Raw genomic sequence first — 22,035 nt, 5'->3', positions numbered from 1 at the left:
AAAAATTAAAAAATTACAAGCCACTTTTCAGCATAGTTTAATGTTTTGTTGCTTCATTATTTATACCCCTTGTAAGATCCTTAGGCTAAGGAATGAGACCCCTTTTCTCATTCTCTAAAAGTCGCAGGTACAAAGATTGTGCTATGTAAATCATTGTCACCTACATACCATGCCTAGCTTGGAATACAATCTATAATTTTATTGTAAATCACCTAGAGTCACTGAGAGTGAGCTGGATGGCTGTATAAATTTTCTTAAACAAATAAACAAACAAATAATACTATTTAAAGTTGAAACAAAAACATGGCTTAAAAATTACATTGAAATCATGACAATCAGTAGCTCCTATTGTACATAATCAGTTTCACATCTGGTATATAACCTCTAGATGACCAGCAAAATACAGAAGAAAAAATTTGACTGGTCCCCATTTATGATGTATTTTGGAATCTCTGGTATTTTCTCATAAAGTCTTCTACTAAATTTTTAGAGGAATTTACAATGTTTAGAGAATTCCTTCCCTAGGATGCCTGCTATGCAGAAGGAAGAAAACAAAAAACAGCCCTGTATCCCTTAATCCTCAACAATACAGAAAATGATTTTCTATTTTCAGAACAATATAATCAGAATTACTAGGCAAAGATTTCTCACAACTTGTGTATACAATATTTACTAATTTATATATTCAAACTTTTTTCAGCTAACTACTAATCTTACTTGGGTAACCTTTTTCCTCTGTTTCGGATACTGACTTTGATCTATTTGTCTCTCCTCAGTGCCTGTAAGCTAAAAGAAAAATGGTTCAGAAACATAAAGGATGTGTATATATTCCTACAGTTGCTACTCTAAGAAGTACCTTTTAAGGTATGACTGAAAAATGACTTCAGCTGAGTCAGTACAATCCATATTTCCTCTGACTGCTTCATAGAAATTGGTTCTCACGATACATAACACAATAAAAAAAAATCCAACACAGATAACTCATCTTCACCTACTAGTTATTTGTCATGTTAGTATTAATTTTTTATATATGCAGAGAAAACACATATGACAATTCTGGGGATGGAACAGCTGCTTGTTGGACATTTAATTTTAAAACAGGCTTTCATTAAGTTAGTAAGCAAACTAATAAAAAAATAACATGTCCTGTTGAAATCCTAAAATAACTTCTCAGTATATGTCTTGTTGTGATAAGCTTTACACCATGAAATGGTCAATTGTATTTCTACTTCATTTTCAGGGTGCTTGAGTGTTTCTATCATGAGGTTCTCATGGTGGTTTATTTTTTAAAAAAATCCTGGAAGTGGTACAAAATATTATTGTTAATGTTGCTTTCCATCTGCTGAAGCTTCTCTGGCAACTCAAATTCCCCCCTACAAAAAAGATCCATAAGATGAATTCCATCATGAAATTTAGTCAAAACAAAGACTACAGAGCACTATGATTGCATAGCACAATTCAGGACATTAGCTCACATCTGTTGATCACCTCATAACTAAATAAATTACGAAAGCACATGTATTAGGAAAATAATTTGAATTTTTCTTCCCCTTTGAAATAAAATCTAAAGTAAATCTCTTTTACTCATTTAAATAAAGACTGGTAGAAAAATGGATTATTATTGTTGTTGTTGTTGTTGTTGTTGTTGTTGTTGCGTAATTCATACTTACACATGATTTACTGTAATCAGAGAGAGAGAGAGAGAGGAAGAGGTCTGACTTACATAAATGATTGGAAAGCTATGAAAAATGTTGCCTTGCTTGGAATGAAGCAAGGTGCTATTATCAGGCAAATTATCAACTAAGGCAAATTATCAACTAAGACCTGAGTACCTCGTCAAATGCTCAGAATATAGTGTCTACAGTAAATATGCCATACATAATTTTCATTAGTAGCAGTTTTATAACAATGCTACAATGAAAGCAATAACGAATTTTAGCACAGTGGTTCACCTTTTTGATGTAAAAAGAATGAAGCATTTTGAAATGTTCCATATTCTCTGGTGCTTAAAGAAATTTAGCATACTTGACCAAATTATGTCACAATATTTAGGATCTTGGAGCTTTCCTTCCTGATCTCAAGGTTAGCTGCTGATTTATCTCAAAAAAATCCTTTTCTGATAGTTAAATTTTAACTCTTTTAACTCTTTAAAACTTCGCAAGATATGATTTTTTTAAAATCTAGGTTTGTGAGATTTTTTTATCCGTACTTTAAAAGAAAAATTTCAGATTTGTGCAGTCCCAGGTCATCTCATCATCCCAACCGTTTCCCAAATCTATAAAATTTCTGCGAAAGCTACAGGAGGGCCAAAATATGGTCATTGTTTTTACAAAGATAATAGCTATTGGAAAATAGGTGTTGTCCCTAGAAGGTACAAGAAACTCTAGCAATCCAGATGGATCCCAGATTGGGAATTCAACAGTTGAAATGAGAACTGGATGCAGTTTTCCCGATGATAAGATTGTTTTGACTTATCAGCCCACAGTCTGTCTTGTGAGGAGACATGTGTTTTTGTATTATAAAAAAATTCTTGGTTAGTTAGGTATGTCAACAATTAGCTTCTGTCTTCTTTTACAGTGGTGTAGGGCAGAGATCTTCAAACTTGGCAGCTTTAAGATTTGTGGACTTCAACTCCCAGAATTCTCCAGACAGCTATGTTGGCTGGAGAATTCTGGGAGTTGAAGTCCACAAGTCTTAAAGCTGCCAAGTTTGAAGACCTCTGGTGCAGGGAATAAAACAACACTGCAGAAATAGCTTGTACTTGTCTAGCACGATCAAAACTTGTTTTTGTGACTATTGGAGAAGTATGTGTGCGATGCAGGAACCAAAGTAAACAAGCAAAAGTTAACACAAAGTTGGTAAATTATAATTCAAGCAACATAAAGATATCTATCAAGCAGAGCATCATCTTAAGAGAGAATCTTAAGATGAAGGAACAATCTATAATTCTAACTTACTCAAGTGATCATTGTCAGCATAGAGCAGAACCTCTGCTGAATTTTAGCATTATGGTCATGCCTTAGGAAACCTTTAATAACTGAAAATGGGAAACTGGAATAAGTACACAATTCATCACTCTTTGGCATATATCTCCTCAGATTGGAATGAAGTGTGTGGGAAGGGGAGCAGTTTGTTCTTATCTTTTGTGCCAAGAGATTTCATAGATAGTCCCTGACCTACAAACAGTTCATTTAGTGTCCCCGATTTACAACAATTCATTTAGTGGCCATTCAAAGTTACAATGACTGGGGGGGAAAATCACCATTTTTCTCACGATAGTTGCAACATCCCCAGGGTCATAAGATCAGATGCTTGGCAACTCACGTGTATGATGGTTGTAGTGTCCCAGGGTCACGGGATCATCTTTTGTGATCTCCTGACAAGAAAAGTCAATGAGGAAGCCAGATTCAGTTAGCAACCATGTTACTAACTTAACAACTGCTGTGATTCACTTAACAAATGTGGCAAAAAAAGGTTGTAAAATGGGACAAAATTCCCTTAACAAATGTCTCATTTAGCAACAGAAATTTTAGGCTCAATTGCGGTCATAAGTCCAATTAACCTATTTGTAATTGATAATATGTAAGATTACCTACACTGGTAGTATTTAAAAATTATGTGAACAAGGAACAAGCAGCAACAAAAAGAGGAGAATATAATTGGACAACTGATTGCATGGTTTCTTAAAAAAAAGTAGTTTACATAGACATCTCTCCATTGTAACTGTTGTATACCACTGTGAAAAATCAACATAGAGGAGGTACTGTAGTGGAGCGTATTGTCAATAGTTTTTTGGTAGTGCATGCATTTATCATAACATCTTAATGCCAGGTGCATATGTCAAGATTTTTAATAATTGGCATTATTCATGACCTATGAAAGGAAAGAACTTTAGAATTTTATGCCATAATTCCAGGTTCTAAGTTTGTTACTTAGACAATATTCTTATTTCTTTTTCTCTTTTATTTTTATAGAATAAAAAAGCTGTTACCGGTATTATATTGAAATTGAATTCTTTTGCACGTAGTATTCCCAATCCTTGGTTATTATGCAAATGAATATTTTTGTATATTTTTGTATGGGTTGCTACATTGTAGACTTTTAGCAGAGATAACAACATAATGAGACTTCGCAAAAATGTTTAGCAGATTTCAAGGAAATATATAGGAAAATCCACAAAAAAATAATGGCATGTTTTTCTTTGCTTCCTGGTGTGTTTTAGGCCAAACACTACCCAGAGTTAATTATCATTAAATTCTGTTTTGCAAGCTGAGAATTGATGTTTTAGAGATTGGCATTTAAACTATACAGAAGAAAGATCTGTTTGGAAAAGTGGCATATGTTCCCTTTTATATTGGCCTAAACAGTTTTCTGAGAGTTTTCTGCCCCACAACTTTGGCGAAGGTATACCTTCCTTCCTTCCTTCCTTCCTTTTCATAAAAATGCATGAAGAAAACACAGAATTGCCTGGACATTCGTTCTGATCATTCTTCCAACCAACTTCATTCAAAACCAAAGGATTTTAGAGAGGGAGGAAGAAAGAGACTACAGACAACTAAAAGGACTAATGCAAAAAGAAAGGACATACAAATGTTGCAATATGTTCCTGCTGGGCATATTAGATCTGTGCCTTCATTCTTCTTCTTTCTCTTTTAATAACCCTTGCCTTCTCTGTCAGTTGGCTTTATCTGCTCAGATGACCAGCCTGCATTTGAAGCCAAACCTGTCCTTCATTTACACGCTCCCTGTGAACAAGGTCTAATGATCTGTAGTGAGAAGGGATGTTGTAGGTGGGTGGGGGACAGAAGGCGAGAAGGTTTTTATGAAAATCTTTTAATTTTCTGGAGAGTATTACTTTCCTGTAATTCTTGTTTAATTCCATTTAATTGCCGGGATAGCTCAGGCAGTAGAGAAGCTTGTTATTAGAACACAGAGCCTGCAATTACTGCAGGTTCGAGCCCGGCCCAAGGTTGACTCAGCCTTCCACCCTTTATAAGGTAGGTAAAATGAGGACCCAGATTGTTGGGGGGGCAATAAGTTGACTTTGTAAAAAAATATACAAATAGAATGAGACTATTGCCTTATACATTGTAAGCCGCCCTGAGTCTTCGGAGAAGGGCGGGGTATAAATGTAAACCAAAAAAAAAAAATTACCTTCACATTCACACTGCAAATGTACTAGCTGATTACATTCACCTAACAAAAGACTGCTTGGTTTCATATACTTCTCAGATACACAGCAGTGCTTTACACTAAATAATAGCTGATTGTGTATCTCTGGAACGTTTTAAATTCATAGAATTTCATGGCAACCATGACATTTCATGTATTTTCCTTAGTATAGACTCACAAGGCAATGCTTTCTTCCGGTTGCATCTACTTGTTGGAATTCCTTTCCCTTGAAGGAATAACCTTCCTCCTCCCTCATTATTAGTGGTACATAACAGTAGTGGGTTTCAATTTTTTTTACTACCGGTTCTGTGGGTGTGGCTTGTTGGGCATGACATGGCTTGGTGAGCGTGATATAGTCGGTGGGGCAGGGGAAGGATACTGCAAAATCCCCATTTCCTCCCGATCAGCTGGGACTCAGGAGGAAGAGAATAGATGGGGGTGGGACCAGGCAGAGGTGGTATATATCGGTTCTCTGAACTGCTCAAAATTTCAGCTACCAGTTCTCCAGAACTGGTCAGAACCTGCTGAAACCCATCTCTGGTACATAAATGATTGAAAAGCAGGTGTATTTGATGAAGTGCCATCTATTTATTGGGTAGAAATTTTAATTTTAATTTTCTATCTTAATTACTGTAGCATGGACATCTTAATGTAATTTCACCAGGACCCCCGGTGGCACAGTGGTTAGAATTCAATTCTGACAGGCTCAGGTTTTGACTCAGCCTTCCATCCTTCCCATAAAATGAGAAGCCAAATTTTGGGGGCAATATGCTGAGATTTTAAAAACATCTCAGTGAGTGCTGTAAAGCAGGGGTCTCCAACTTTGGCAACTTTAAGACTTGTGGACTTCAACTCTCAGAGTTCCTCAGCCAGCAAAGCTGGCTGAGGGACTCTGGGAGTTGAAGTCCACAAGTCTTAAAGTTGCCAAGGTTGGAGGCCTCTGCTGTAAAGCACCAAAGAGCAGTATACTATATAAGCCTAAGTTCTATTGCTATTTAAAGATTCTAGTATAAGCTGTCAAAACTATGTTGAATTCAGTGGGTAGGAATAAAATATTCATTATCTTAATTGTACTAATTTAATTTAATTTCACTTGTGAAAAAGAATGATGGGAGTTGAGACGACTTCCGGTGTCCAGGGGCAACGGGTCGTCTGGAGGCTTCTCTTGCCCCCAGCGCCCGAATCCGGCCGCCGCCGAGGCCCCTAGGGGCCAGGTGTTCCGAAAAGGACACCTGCCGCACGGACGGCCCGCCAGGGGTCCCCCAGCCGACATACAGGACTGGGGGGACCGATGCTGGCGCGTCCTAGGCTCGGCGGGGTTCGGAGGCCACGGGCCACGGCCATTACTTTGGTCGTCGCCTGGGCCGCTGTGCCCGGTGACACCGGGGCTTTGGATTTATAACTGCAGCAGCCTGGTGGTGAACAGGGAACGGAGAAGAATTGAGGAATGGAGAAGGAAGGGATATCGGTAACGCGAGTGGAGTGCTCCGGAGTGCGGGGGTTTTCTCCCCTGCGGCTGGAAGGAGCACGAGTCATTCTGGAGAGAGGAGAACTTAAAATAAGAAGATTACGGTTTTGTGGAGCTCTGGAGAGAAGAGGTGATGGAGAAATTTAGGAGGGAGGGTTTGAGGCCCCTCCTCTGGGGAACAGTGGTGGCGCCCAGCTTCCGCCTTCACTATGAGAATCTTGATGACATCACTTCCCTTCGGCTTCCTGGTTGACTAACTGTACTCTGGACTCGTTGCTCCTGTGAGTGCCCCCTGGTGGATCCGGAGGAAATTACAAGGATACTGTGCTTGCCTGAGGATTTTGAATTTTTTTTTTAATGGCAAAAGGTCAGGGACCAACTGCTGGAGAGATGGAGAATTCTGGAAAAGTTATCCAATATGGACAAGAAACTGGATGATTTGCAAAGAGGCCAAACGGAAATAAGAGCAGAAATTGTGACTATCCAAAAGGATTTAAAGGATACTCAACAAGTCTCAGCAGAAAACAAGCAGAAAGTGGAAGGTCTGGAGGGTGGGATGCGGCAGTGCAGAAAAGAGAGGAGACGACAGGCAATGCTGTGCTTGGACTACAGATGGATAAAATGTCTTATTTCCTTAGGTTTCAAAATTTGGAAGAAGTGGACCAAGAAGATTTGAGAGATGTTGTGACTAAATTGTTGGGAGAATTTCTTGGGAGAGGTGTTGATTTCATGAATTGGGATGTGGATCGAGTTTATAGAGTTAATTCACAATATGCACGCACGCATGCAGTTCCCAGAGAGGTTCATGTCAAATTTGTGAGAAGAGAGACGAGATGAAATTCTTAGAAAACATAGGAGTGGGGCACTGACTTACAGGGGCAGGGAGATAGCCATTCTGAGGCAGATTCCCAGACAGGTACGTGAAATGAGAAAGAAATATTACTTTTGTCAAGCAAATTGTACCAGAAGGAGTGGGCTTCAGATGGCTGATGCCAGAGGGATTGATGATTTTCCGGGAGGGCATTACGAAAAAATTAGTACAATTGCGGAGGCTACGGCCTCGTGGAGGAACACAAAGCCCTCCTGGAATCAGATGACCCAGGAATTGAAGAAGGGAGGTTATAGACCATGGGCGGTGGCGGCTGCCGCTGTTGCGGCCCTGGAGTTGGGTCAGGCTGAACCCAGAGTTCTGAGATCCAAAACTAGGAAGTGATAAAGATATTTGGTATTGTGTTGGTTTTCCTTATTCTCTTTTGTATGATATTCTGTTTATTCTTGACCCTTCTTTATTGCGTATGTAAGATTTGTAAACTTAGCTACTTCGTGTCACCTGCTTGCCATATGGCTGTTGTATGTGTTAAAAAATTTGAGTAAAATTCTTATCTAGGATAAGAAAAATGAAAATTTGCCATACCTGATATGTATTTGTATATACCTTTTTTGACCAATAAAAACTTTTTTGAACAAAAAAAAAAAAAACAAAAAAAAAAAAAGAATGATGGCAAGAATGACAAATTGGCAAAGAATGATGCATGAAGCTTCATTTTCCCTTGCCAAAAAGGAAGAGAGAAGAACCTCATCCCAGAAGGCAGTTGCTGCTACAGAGAAGGCACACTTTGTGGGGGTCTAGATAAATGACATTTTTAATCAATGGAACACAGAGTTGCAAGCACCAACCTTGCAAGATGAAACTGAGCAAATAGATAAAATGGGACACAGACAGACCCTCACAAAACTCCACCCTATGCCATGTTCCCCATTTCATTTCCTTGGCATATGAGTATAATATACATTTTTCTATTGCTTGTCTATACGTTAGTATGATTGCATCCCTATTTTTCTGATGCACATCTTAGCTATACCTTTACCTTGGTGAGAACCAGTTCCTTTTGCCTTCCAAAAGGATTCTCAAATATTCTACTACCTCCATCTACAACTAACCAATTCAGCTAAGGGAAGACAAAAGACATAAGATTGTCTCTTAAATTACCTCTAAATGTGAAGTAAATTACCAAGGGGGGAAAATGGGCATCTCTGAAGTAGCAAGGAAAGCATAAGAATAGTTCAATAATCTGTTCAGTGTTTTTTTTTCCTGATTCTGATTTTTTTTTTCTCATTCTGAAATCATCCTATAAGTCATACATACACCAACCTATCCAGCAATTCTATGTCCACTTTTACATCAAAGCAATGCTGCTAATTTATACGATCACAATATCTAAGCCTCAGGCTGTTTTACGTGTGACCTGGATGTTTAGTGTCGGAAGGCTAAAGGGCAGCTTTGGGGATTGTATTTTGCTAATTCATTCACTTAGTACTCCTTCATGGTATTTTTAATGAAGAGCACCTACGTAGTTTAGAATTTGTCATGGCATTAGCTATGTTCATGGAATTTAGAACACAATGCAGGATTAGAGCAAAGTCTTTACGGTAGATTTGGAAGTTATACAACTTGATGAGCTACTTTCCATTCTGCAGACCATTTTAATCTTTTTCAACAATATATTTTTAAACCACTGTCCTGCAGAAAAATTGAGTAATGTAGTCCAGCAGAGATCATTTCATAATATGGTCTTTGAACTTTGCAGGATGAAACACACACTTGCCTTCATTTATTTATTGGTATTTATTGCTTCTACTTTCTAGCTTGTAAATGTTCCCAAGACAACAAACCATGTAGGATGAAAATTTTAGCAGATGCATTATTTATAACAAGAACAAAATAATGAAAAAAGCAGCAGCATCTCATCTGCAACCACAAACCAAAACCATAAATGCTGTTTCTTCTCCAATATGCATCAAACATCTGAAGTGGGCTAAAAGTTTATTTTATTAGAACTGAAACAAATCTGGCTCCAAGAATCCCTTCTTGCAGATTTTGAACTTGTCATCACAAGCAGCCATCTGTACTACAGTCTTATGTGAACTGCTATCTCCTGTGATTCTCTGTAAGAACTCCAGGTTACATTTAGACATTTTATGTGCCTTGTAGCATATAAATCATACTTACTAGACCAAATGCACAGGCATGAATGGATTCAGATGAAACAGATATTATATGTGCTTATCATGAAGTGCAAACCAACCAATGACAACTGGTCAATAACAGAATCTCTAACCACAGGTCTAATCTGATTGATCAAGACAGTTCATCTAACTTTTAGAGATACTATTAGTGCCCTTCTTCAATTCTGCCCTCCTTTGTGTAATTTATAGACACCTCAACTAAAGCATTTGCAAATCTGGTTATATGTCTGCCACTTCATGCCTTCCACAGTAGGAGGGGAAATGTGGGTTGGCTAAGATTACCGAGAGTTTTCTTTACGGGTATCTCAGCCAGAATTCTTACAAGTGTATTTCTGCCAGGAAAAAAACCACTTCAAAGCATCCACTGTTTTATGGCTAAATTTTAGCTATAGCTCCAATGACATCAGTTGGCTCACATGATGTCATTGCTTAGCACAGGTTTTGGCAATATCTTCAGGAGCCAGATGCCCATGAAATAATACTATTTTAAAACTGGCAAACCTCGTAAAACTGCCAGTTAGGGAAAGGCTCAGCAAATGCAGTTGCACAGCATTCCTCTTTATTAATGTTAATTTTTCTTAATTTTATGTGGGTATGTATATGGCTTAGTATGATGTGACAACTCAGAGAGGTCCATTAATTATGGCTTAGTGCTGTGCAAAGAAAAAAAAGAATTCGAAGATCAGGTTTAATATTTTAATGCAACCATGGTTTGGAAAAAAAGGTCAAAGAAGAAGGAACAGAATGAAAAGTAGGAAGAAATATAGGCAAATTATGGTTTGTTGTTGGTACATTAAGTAAGTTGTGCTGTTTGTCTTTTAGTGAATTAAATAAAAGGATCAGCCAATGTCAGGGTCTGCAGTGTTACTTCTCCTGTCACATTAAAATTAGTAGTGAAATATGTGGTTACCCCATGGAGGAGCAGGGCAATTGACAAGTCAGGAAGCAGCATAAGAATTTTTCTCTATGGAAAACTATTCAAAATCAACTTACAGTACCTAAGAAATTACTGCATAGAGATGTGCTGCTATTATTATTCTTGTGGCATTGCCATTAGTAATCAATTATTATTATTGTCTAACCTCAATTCTATTTATTTCATGTTGAAAGCCAAACCTATACAATTAGAAGTACATGTTCATGAATTAAATTATGCTTACCCCAGGTTCTTCTACTTAGAGTTTTGGGAGGGGGGAAGGCCGTTTTCACACACACCCCAGACTCCTAGAAAAGCTCTGGAGCCAGGTGAGAGAGAAAAACAGGCCTACTGGGCCATCGCATGCCAGGAGAGGGGGGTGGGGGTGGGTCACATTGCACGCATACCCACACCCATAATTCTATGCACCACGCCCCTGTGCATGAGTCGGCAACCTCTCTCTGCTCCACCTGCTCCTGGCACACGATGGCCCAGTAGGCCTGTTTTTCTCTCTCACCTGGCTCCAGAGCCTTTCTAGGAGTCTGGTGTGTGTGTGAAAACGACCTTCCCCACTCCCCCGAAAGTCCTCTGGAGGCCAAAAATGGTCCATTTGCCAACTTCCGGTGGAACCGGAAGACCCATTTTTTGCTGTCTCCAGCCTCAAGGGCCTCTCTAGGAGTCTGGGGAGGGCAAAAATGGCCTTCCCCACCTCCCCAGAGGTTTTTTGGAGGCCAAAAATGGCCCATTTCCCAACTTCCGGTGGGACAGGGGGTGGGGAAGGCCATTTTCACCCCCCGACTCCTAGAGAGGCTCTGGTGCTAGGTGAAAGAGAAAAACAGGCCTTTTCCACCACTCCCTGAGGCCCTCTGGAGGCAGGAAACAGCCTGTTTCCCTACTTCTGGTGGGCCCAGAAAGCCTGAAAATCAGCTGGTGTGCACTGGAGATAAGCTCACATGCCCACTGATATGGCTACATGTGCCACCTGTGGCACGCATGCCATAGGTTTGCCATCATGGCCCTATACTCTACCTCTAGCCATAGCACATAATAAGGTAAAGATAAAGGTTCCCCTCGCACATACGTGCTAGTCGTTGCCGACTCTAGGGGGCAGTGCTCATCTCCGTTTCACAGCCGAAGAGCCAGCGCTGTCCGAAGACGTCTCCATGGTCATGTGGCTGGCATGACTCAATGCCAAAGGCACACAGAACGCTGTTACCTTTCCACCAAACGTGGTCCCTATTTTTTCTACTTGCATTTTTTTTACGTGCTTTTGAAACTGTTAGGTTGGCAGAAGCTGGGACAAGCAGCGGGAGCTCACCCTGTTACATGGCAGCACTAGGGATTTGAACCACTAAGCTGCCGACCTTTCGATCGACAAGCTCAACGTCCTAGCCCCTGAGCCACTGCGTCCCTAACTAGCACATAATAGACTGCCTCTATTTATTTTCAATTTCTTATCACAAATTCATGCATGATAAGATACATTGCTGTTTTCTACAAAGGTGCTAGACCTTTGACAATCCTTGTGTTTTCTTGGCTTTACCTGCTTTGTTACCATCAGTCCTGAAACCAGCTTTTTGCCCCAAAATAATGATACCATGAGGGTTCTGTCTCTTAACAAAGGCTGCATAGGGATTGCTCATTATAAGATAGTACATCACAGGAAATTTGGCAGTCATAGAAGAAGAAGAAGAAACATCAGAAACTGGTAAATCAGGGTAGTTGGAAAATACTTCCTGATAGACATGCACCTTTGATCTATTCAGGTGACATCTCTTATAAACAGTTCATTTATTATCAATCTACAAGTTAAACAAGAAAAGATCAACTGAAGGATATTAGGAAGAAGTGAATTTTGTCTTATTTTAACAAGCAGGGAACTATTTTTTAAATTAAAAAACAGCTTGCTAGCTGAATGATTTTTAATCTGTATTTTTCCCCATACGTGCACTGTGAGAGGAAACATTTCTGAAACTCATACTTAGTAAGTTTTCAATGAAATTTAAATATACGGTAAGATTTTATTGTGGCCTTTGGGAATGTTGTTGAAGGAATGGAGAAAAGGAGTATATAAATATCTCCAGTAGGGGCATGGATTAAAAAAAAAAAGACAGACCTGGTGGCAAATATAATATTGTCTCATGCCACCACAGACATGAGACCACCAGAGAAGTACAAGACAATCAAACAGAGGATGGAACAAAACAAAATAAAGAAACAACTCTAAATCCATGCAAAAACATTTGGAAAAGGTCTGGAATTGGTCTGGAAACATTTTAGAGCACTGCATTTGCCTTGTTTGTTTTTCTAAATCAGTTCACTCTCCCTTAATTCATTTTAAGATACAAACTTCTAAAGGGAGTTGTTTCAAAATCAATATTTTACATCTCGTACACATGGTGCACAGTTCTTTCACATTCTCCACTGCCTGCCTTCTAGTATTGTTGATATTATGCAGCATTTTGATTTTAAACAAACTAACAAAGTAGAGTATAACCATAATAAGTATACGTTATTTTTTACAAGGTCATAAGCAGGGTGAACAGAATATGGTTTCCAGTGCTACGTGTAACCAAAACACAATTCCTAGTGGTGTTTCTTTATCTTATGGCCCACAATGAATTTTCCACACACGCAACCAGTGAAGAACCAAGAGAAAGCCAAAGACCACAGAAGAAAGAATGAAAGCAAACACGGTGGTTCCGAACCAGAGCCCTTGTGGGGCTATTTCAACAAACGTGTTCTCAAATCCTGGGTTAGGTGTTGAAATTTATTTGAAGCAGCATAAATTAGGGTTAGCAGATATCTAAATAGGCAAAGGTCACAGGTATGGACTTCAGCCCTAGCTGCATTCATGAATTGGATGCTTCTTAAATATTCATTTTCAGATTCAATATATCATTGAATAGATATATTGATTAGAATAAGTAATTGGAGCCTTTAATTTATATCATATAAATTCGTTTTCTACCTTTTGTGGGGGCTTTATGATAGATGGCCTTAGAAATATGAACCTGTAACTAATATATAATATGAAGCTGCTATATCGGAGGAAAATCCAATCTTTTTAAACTGACTTTTGAAAAATGTTGCAAGGGCGTTTTAAGAGATGGAAGTAAGTTAAAATATTGTTATTATATCTTTCTCCCTTCTCTCTGTTGCCTGATCTCTCTGTCTCTCTTTTTCTCTCTGCCTCTCTCTGTGTGTTTCTCTGTCTCTCTCCCTCTTTCTCCCGCCCTCCTAAACATACACACACATGCGCACACACGCACACAGAGCGAATTCTACCATAATCACCTGCTTACATTTATTCCTGTCCACTTCCGTTTAGTTCTCTTGGCAGAATCTAAGAGGGGAAGCCTATGCCAAATTGAAATAATACAGAGCCCTGCGCCAAAAGGAAATGTAGGATAATAACTATAATGAGGCTGAGAAGGGTGAGCAGGCAGAGTCTGTGGCTTGAAGAAGTGCAGTGTGTCCGTTAGAAGGAACTGTGGCCTTGCTGGCTGGGTGACAAGAGCCCCAAGCGGTAAATCACTGGGCAGCCAATATGTCAAGAATGTTTGGCCACCCCTGGTGTACAGGCATCAGGCAACAAAATAACCTACTGTGCTGAACTCCAGAGGATAAGCCATGTGAACAGGCCAAATGCCCAGCGTCCAAGTAAAACTGCCAGAATTTAATTACTTTAAAACAAGAGGCCAACACTGAAGAGAGAATGTCTTATAATCATTAAAAGACATGAGGGAGTGTGAGAGGAATCTAAAATATACAGTACTCTAATTTCTAAATGCTCTCATATACATTGGAAAAATAATGTCTTTCAAACTAGCATAGACCAGCTAGTTCTGGGAATTCTGAGTTCTGGGAGTGTTAATTGACCAATCTGCTGAAGACATGACAAGAACACACCTTGGTGGCTAAAGATGTATTGCCCGCTTAAACTGCACTTTTAAGCAGCTCCTTTCCTGTGTTCATGCCAGCTTACTTCTAAACCAGTTTAAGACAATCCTATGTCATATTGGCAGCAGTATGTAAAATGTTCACTCTGGCTATTCACAATCTTCCCCTACACTGTAACCTCTCATCTTTCTTCTCTAGGAAAATTATTGCTGACTGCTTTCCTAGCTGTGGGTGAGTATTTCCTGGACAGATCTCAAAACATGTTTCTCAGACTATACAGTTTTTCAGCATTGTGAAGATAATGGTCACCTTCTATCACCCTTTTTTAATCAGTTTTTAACATAACTATGATCCTGGCCTGAATGGCATTTATCTGGGTGTCTGCCATTTAGACTGCTGGGCACCTTACTGGAAATCAACACCTGGAGTGATAAAACTTCTACTGATGTGGAGTTCATTGTTCTATCCTCAGAAAGCAAATGATTTTTCCAAACTCACAGAAAAACCAATTATACAGCTGTAATAAAGGTTGTTTATAATGCAAACATTTTATTTCAGCTCTGACCAATTATTCATTCAATTATAATGGTTGTTCCTGCTCTGTTATCATTCTGGAACCCTTGATGCTTCTAATTCCTAGATTGCACAAGTGCAAAGATTTAAAAGATATAGCTTAAAGTAACATTTGTCAAATTGCTGCTAGGCAGCTCCCCTGAATCCATGAGAAAAGACCATTAAAAGTAAGTATTCTGAAGAGAACAGCCTTCCCTTTCCCTCTTCAGAAATTCAGTCCTTACACGGCATTCTCTTTATCACACTTTTCTGGCAACTATAGACTCAAATATTTGTGCTATAAAATGTTGGCTTGTCATTAGCAATCTTATTTGTTGTGCCAGTTCTATTTATTATCCCATAGCAAAGAATCTCTTACAGCAGGCAGAAGTAAGACGCAACATGTGTTCTGCAGCACTTGAAGAATTATAAGCATATGGTCAATAAAAATGGAATTCTTATGTCTACATTTCTACCCTGCAAAAGATGTTGCAGGCGCTATAATTATGTCCAGATGGCAGTTTAAGAAACAGGTTCAGCTTTAGGTATCTGTATAACCGGGAAAGGCCTCAGAAAATAATTGTGTAAGCTTGATCCTTTGAATATTGAAGGGTTTTTTCCTACTGGGTCTATCTGTAGCCATGGTAAGAAGGAAGGAAGGAAGGAAGGAAGGAAGGAAGGAAGGAAGGAAGGAAGGAAGGAAGGAAGGAAGGAAGGAAGGAAGGAAAAGACCAAAATACACAATAAATAAAATAGGTGACTGCAGCTGATATTTTTTTTAAAAAATCAGCACAGGAAGCCACTCTGAAACATGGTTTGAGTGGAATAAAGGTTTAACCTTTTATGAAGGGGCCGAGATAGCTCAGGCAGTAGAGAAGCCTGTTATTAGAACACAGAGCCTGCAATTACTGCAGGTTCGAGCCTGGCCCAAGGTTGACTCAGCCTTCCACCCTTTATAAGGTAGGTAAAATGAGGACCCAGATTGTTGGGGGGGCAATAAGTTGACTTTGTAAAAAAATATACAAATAGAATGAGACTATTGCCTTATACACTGTAAGCTGCCCTGAGTCTTCGGAGAAGGGCGGGGTATAAATGTAAACAAAAACAAAAAACAAAAAAAACCTTTTGATCTATGTAGCAATCTGAGTGAAATTCTCCCCCTACTGAAGGTTCTATTTATCCTGGAGGCAAAGCTGCTAACATTAACCATCCTGATTCCTAATCATATGCACTGTTATTCAATTAAAAATAGGGAGTGATGCATTAATTTGACATATATATTTAACATATTGCCTGAGTTGACTCTGAAACATAGCTTCACATCTGAGATGCTTCCAAAGGTTTTATACTACGGCTGCAATGTCTCATTTATGGAATTTATGGGAATCCATCTTTCATTTGTAATGCTCAAGTGTCCCTGCTGCTTCTTCCATCTTTTTCCTTAGAAAAAAAGAAAAAAGAAAAAGAAATATGGCATAGTTATGCAGTGCTTTTTTTCTGGAAGTGCTTGAATATTTCCATCTGGAAATATTCCGGATTACATACATATTTTATTTTAATATGTTTACAGTATGAAACAAATACAGATTAATATTTAAATCTACCTAGAAACTATATTCTAATATTACTAATATTTTAGATGTGTGGTGACCATATGTAATTATAAAATAGCACTGATCATGTTACTTAGTTAGGGTTAATAATATCTGCACATTACAAGTTGGTTATGAGCGTATTCAGTTCAGACATTTATAACATGATACATAATAGCATGCAGATATGCAATAAACCTGTTGGAACTAACAATGAAGAAACAGCAATATGAAAATCTCTTCAAGCTCCCATTTTTTAAAAAATGGCAGCTGTAGCATCTAATCTACCAGGATAACAGAACAGAATAATAGAGTTGGAAAGGACTTTGGAGGTCTTCTAATCCAGATGCCCCACCCCCAATTCAAGAAGGAGTCTATATACCATTTCATACAAATAGTTTTATTTATTTATTTATTTATTTATTTTGTCACAACATCATACAAAAAGATTATATAGTATATACACATATAAACATATATAGGAAGAAGAAAAGAAAAACAATAGGACAGGAACGGTAGGCACGTTTGTGCGCTTATGCACGCCCTTATGGTCCTCTTAGGAATGGGGTGAGGTCAATAGTAGAAAGTTTTTGGTTAAAGCTATTAGGATTATGGGAAGAGACCACAGAGTCAGGTAAAGTATTCCAAGCACTGATGATTCTGTTGCAGAAGTCATATTTTCTGCAATCTAGATTAAAGCGGTTTACATTAAGTTTAAATCTATTGGTTGCCCTTGTATTATTGCAATTAAAGCTGAAGTAGTCTTTGACAGGAAGGACATTACAATAGATGATTCTGTGAGTTAAACTTAGGTCTTGTCGAAGGCGACGGAGTTCCAAGTTTTCTAAGCCTAGGATTTCAAGTCTGGTGGGATAAGGTATTTTGTTGTTTTCAGAGGAATGGAGAACTCTTCTTGTAAAATATTTCTGGACACGCTCAATTGTATTGATGTCAGAGATGTGGTGAGGGTTCCAAACAGGTGAGCTGTATTCTAGAATTGGTCTAGCAAATGTTTTATATGCTCTGGTTAGTAGTGTGGTGTTTTTGGAAAAGAAGCTACAAAATTAGGTTTACAACTCTTAGAGCTTTTTTTGCTATGTAGTTGCAGTGGGCTTTGGCACTTAGATCATTTGACATGAAAACTCCAAGGTCTTTAACGGGATGGGGGTCGTCTGTAAGGTAATGTCCATCTAGTATGTACTTAGTTTTAGAGTTCTTTTTTCCTATATGTAAGACTGAGCATTTGCTGGTTGAAATTTGAGCTGCCAATTTTAGACCAAGCGTTAGATGGTCAAGGTCGTTTTGAATGATAGAAGTGTTGTCTGTGGTGTTAAATAGTTTGACATCGACAGCAGAGAGAACACAATTACTTGAGATATGGTCACAAAGATCATTAATGTATAGAATAAAGAGTGTTGGTCCAAGGACGCTGCCTTGAGGAACGCCACTCTTGACAGGAACAGGATTTGATAAAGCATTGCCAATTTTGACCACTTGTTGTCTGTTAGACAGAAAAGCAGATATCCATTTGTGGAGGGGTCCTGAGATGCCATAGGATGTTAGTTTAAGGAGAAGTTTATCGTGTACTACTGAGTCAAAAGCTTTGCAGAAGTCTATGTAGATTGCATCTATTGATTTGCCTTGATCTAGATTTGAAGTCCATATGTTTTTGCAGTGGAGAAGTTGTAAGTTACATGATAACTTTTTCCTGAAACCAAATTGTTTGTTGGAGAGTAGGTTGTTAGTTTCTAAGTGTGAGGTAATGGATTGGTTGATGATAGATTCCATGACTTTGCAGGTGACGCAGCAAAGGGAGATCGGTCTGTTCTTAAAAACCTCAACTGATAGTCCATATATCAAAGCTAATTTCAGGATTGCTATCTGCAGACATTTTGCCTTCCCAATACCAAGCAAGATTTCCAGTGCTGACCTTAAGGAATCTTTCCACCTGCTATGAATTTTACTTGCTGCTGTAGATATCTAATATATCCTGTTTCATCTAGTCTGGATAGAACTAAAAAGTGTCCAATGGAAGATATAGGAGTGAAGCCGATCATGAATTTCTAGGGCTGAGGATAGTTTATTGAGTTAATGGCTCATCACTGGATCAATTGCTAGGGTTATTTTTAAAGTGCAGAACACAGCAGTCTGACAGCTAGGATGAAATGGCTTCATAGGGCAGCAACCAGTCAATGGAGAGGAGGGAACATGCAAGACACTGCAGCCAACTTGGAGATGCCACTGCTACTAGGATGGAAAACAACAATGAAACATAAATTTTGAATGGTTTAAGACATCTAGGATCCAAAACTGGGAGTTTTGAATTGAGGCTGGAAAACAGGAGGAGGACATATCATCAGGAAGGGGCGAGTGCCTTTTACTGGACATAGGCCAAGCAGAAAGTGTGGTCTCCCCATGGTGATGATGTTATCAATTCAGTTGAATCCAACTCTTGGTGATTCTATGGGTCAGGTCTCTCCACATTTTCTGATCTTGCAGTATTTCCTTGAGTCTTTCTACTGTATGCTCAGGCTAGAGTCAACTTGATAGTGACTACCATGTTCTTTCATGGCTTGGTTTCATTTTACCACCAACTTTTCCAAACATGATTGCTTCTCCAGTAAATTCCCCTGCATGACCTGGCCAAAGTAGGTGAGATGCAGTTTTATGATTTTTGCCTTCTAGTGACATGTCTGGTATTATGCATTCCAGTACTTCTCCAGCACCACAGCTCAAATGGGTGGATTTGTTTTTCTGTCTTGTTTTTTTAAGGTTCAACTTTCATAACTGTAAGAAGTGATGGGATAGAAGAAGTGCAATAGACTGAACTAACCTACATTTGGTTACCAGGCTGATGTGCTTCTTTTCCATATTCAGTTCATCTTCATCATTGCTGTGCGACCCAGTACAATCCAACATTTTATTTCTGTGCTCCATTCACTCTTTTGCGCTATCTGTGACCCTAGAAACGTACAAATGTTTACACACATTCTTTCTCTTCACCATCAATTTCTCTTTTGATGTTTCCCTTGCTTGCAGTGTTCATGAGCTTGGTCTGCTTGATGTTCAGAAAGAGACCAAAATTCTCACTTTTTTCTTTGATTTTCTTGATCAGATGTTCCAGGCCTTCTTTGGCTTCTGAGAAGAGAGTTGTATTGTCAGCATATTGAAGATTGTTCATGTTTCTTCTATCAATCTTCATCCCAATTTTTGATTCTTCAAGATCCAGCTTCCTCAAGATCATGTTGGCATACAAGTTGAATAAGAAAGGGAAGAGACTGCAACCTTGTTGCACTCCTTTATCTTAAACCAATCAGAGTATCCAATGGTATTTGCACAGTGGCTTCCTGATTTGTGTACAGTGATTGCACCAACTTGACCACATGTGCTGGTACCCCCAGATCTTGACGGGCTCTCCATAGCTTCTCATGCTCAACACATTTGAAGGCTTTCTTGTAGTTGATGAAGCACATGTAAATGATCTTTTGATATTCATGAGATTTTTCCATGATCCAGGGCAGATTTGCAATATGGTTGTGGATGCCACAACTTTGTTTTTTTCCTAACTCACTTACAGGTTATTCCTGAATTATATAATCTACTGAGTTGCTTGAGCAAAATTCTGAATCATAGACCCTAATCAGTTGGAGAAGAATTGGATAAATTTTACAGTGTGGGTAGGTACTCTTGCTTGTAAGTTTATATTCCTATTACATCCATTACATTGTCTGCCCTCATAAGTGAAAGTTCATACAAATTTTGTAAGACATTAGGAATGCTCTTTCATTTGTGGATTCAGGCTGCACACAAATTCCATTTTTGAGGTCTGTCCCTGTCTTTTCTTCCCCACATAAGAATATATTGTCCATTCAAGGGAAAAACTCTATCTTTTGATTTTGGAGCAACACCTAATTGATGATAGCCATGGTACAGTTTTTCTAAGTATTTCTCCACATATGTTATTCATATGATCTCATGCTGAAAATTTTGCTGGATTGGCATCGTAACCTATGTCTGTAAAATTGATGAGATTAAGATAAATGGAAACACCAATACTTTTCATAACTTTTATCGATAATGCTGCACAGTTACATTGTCAATTCCAGAAATACTGAAGAAGTTTAGAGAACCAGCATGTCTGCGAGGTGCAGGGACCCATGTGCTTCTCCAGGCTATCATCTATCTATCTATTTATTTGCTTGTTTGTTTGTTTGTTTGTTTGTTTGTTTGTTTGTTTTGTATTTCTTAACCACCCACCTCCCTTAAAGAGGGGTGTGAGGCAGTGTACAATATAATCTTCCATAATAAATAAAGTAACTCAACCATCTCACCTTAACTTCCACCTAGATGTTTCTAAACGAGGTCAAAGACCACCAGATTTTAACAAAGTTCATCCCACCATAAATGCCCTGGAAGCAAATGTCCTATGCAAAAAAGATCTGTGGCAGAATTCTTTTATATCCCTTTTGGAACAGTTACTATATTAGCTCAGCTAACATCGCTGATTTGTTGGGAGATAATACTATCTTGAGCTACACAAAGAAGAGTTATCATAATATAACAAGAATGCAAAAGAGGGGCAGTCTAAAATAAAATGAGAACTAATCTTGGGGAGAATTTTCAAGAAATGTGGATTGTGATAATTTGAACTCTGTAATGATTCTCAAAGAGTAAGAAGAAATGAAGAAGAAATTCACACTAAATCAAAAAATGCCAAGTTTGATATGGGGTACAATGTTATAATGATAGACTGCCAAGGACCAAATAATAAACGTGACCTCAAAGCAGTATTATTCGTTCATTAACTTGCATGAAAGTGAAATCCATCAAGTATTAGCTCATTGCCATGAGATATTCTATTTAATACCATGGTGGTGCAGTGGTTAGAATGCAGTACTGCAGGCTACTTCTGCTGATCACTGACTGCCAGCAATTTGGCAGTTCAGGTCTCACCAGCTCAAGGCTGACTCAGCCTTCCATCCTTTCGAGCTTGGTAAAATGAGAACCCAGATTGTTGGGGGCAATATGCTGACTCTGTAAACCTCTTAGAGAGGGCTGTAAAGCACTGTGAAGTGGTATATAAGTCTAAGTGCTCTTGCTAATACCATAAGTGATGGGTCCCATATTCAAGAAATATGTTTGATGTTGTGAATGGCTCTTACTCTAGCTCCTTATAAAATCAAAGAAAGAGAGAGGGAGATCAATAGCAGTTTTCCAATGATGGTAAATAAAATTTGTAAAAGGACAAGTATAAAAAGTGGAAAGAGGGGCAAATAACTAAGGCAGAATATCAGCAAATAGCCTGACCCTGTAAAGATGAAGTGAGGAAAGCTAAGGCTCACAATGAACAAAGGCTAGCGACAAAAGTAAAAAATAACAAAAAAAGCTTCTTCCAACATGTTAAA

The sequence above is a fragment of the Ahaetulla prasina genome, chromosome 8 (genome assembly GCF_028640845.1).
Source record: "Ahaetulla prasina isolate Xishuangbanna chromosome 8, ASM2864084v1, whole genome shotgun sequence".
Classification (NCBI taxonomy): Eukaryota; Metazoa; Chordata; class Lepidosauria; order Squamata; family Colubridae; genus Ahaetulla; species Ahaetulla prasina.
The sequence above is the reverse complement of the archived record's forward strand: the minus strand, read 5'-3'. Positions refer to the sequence as shown.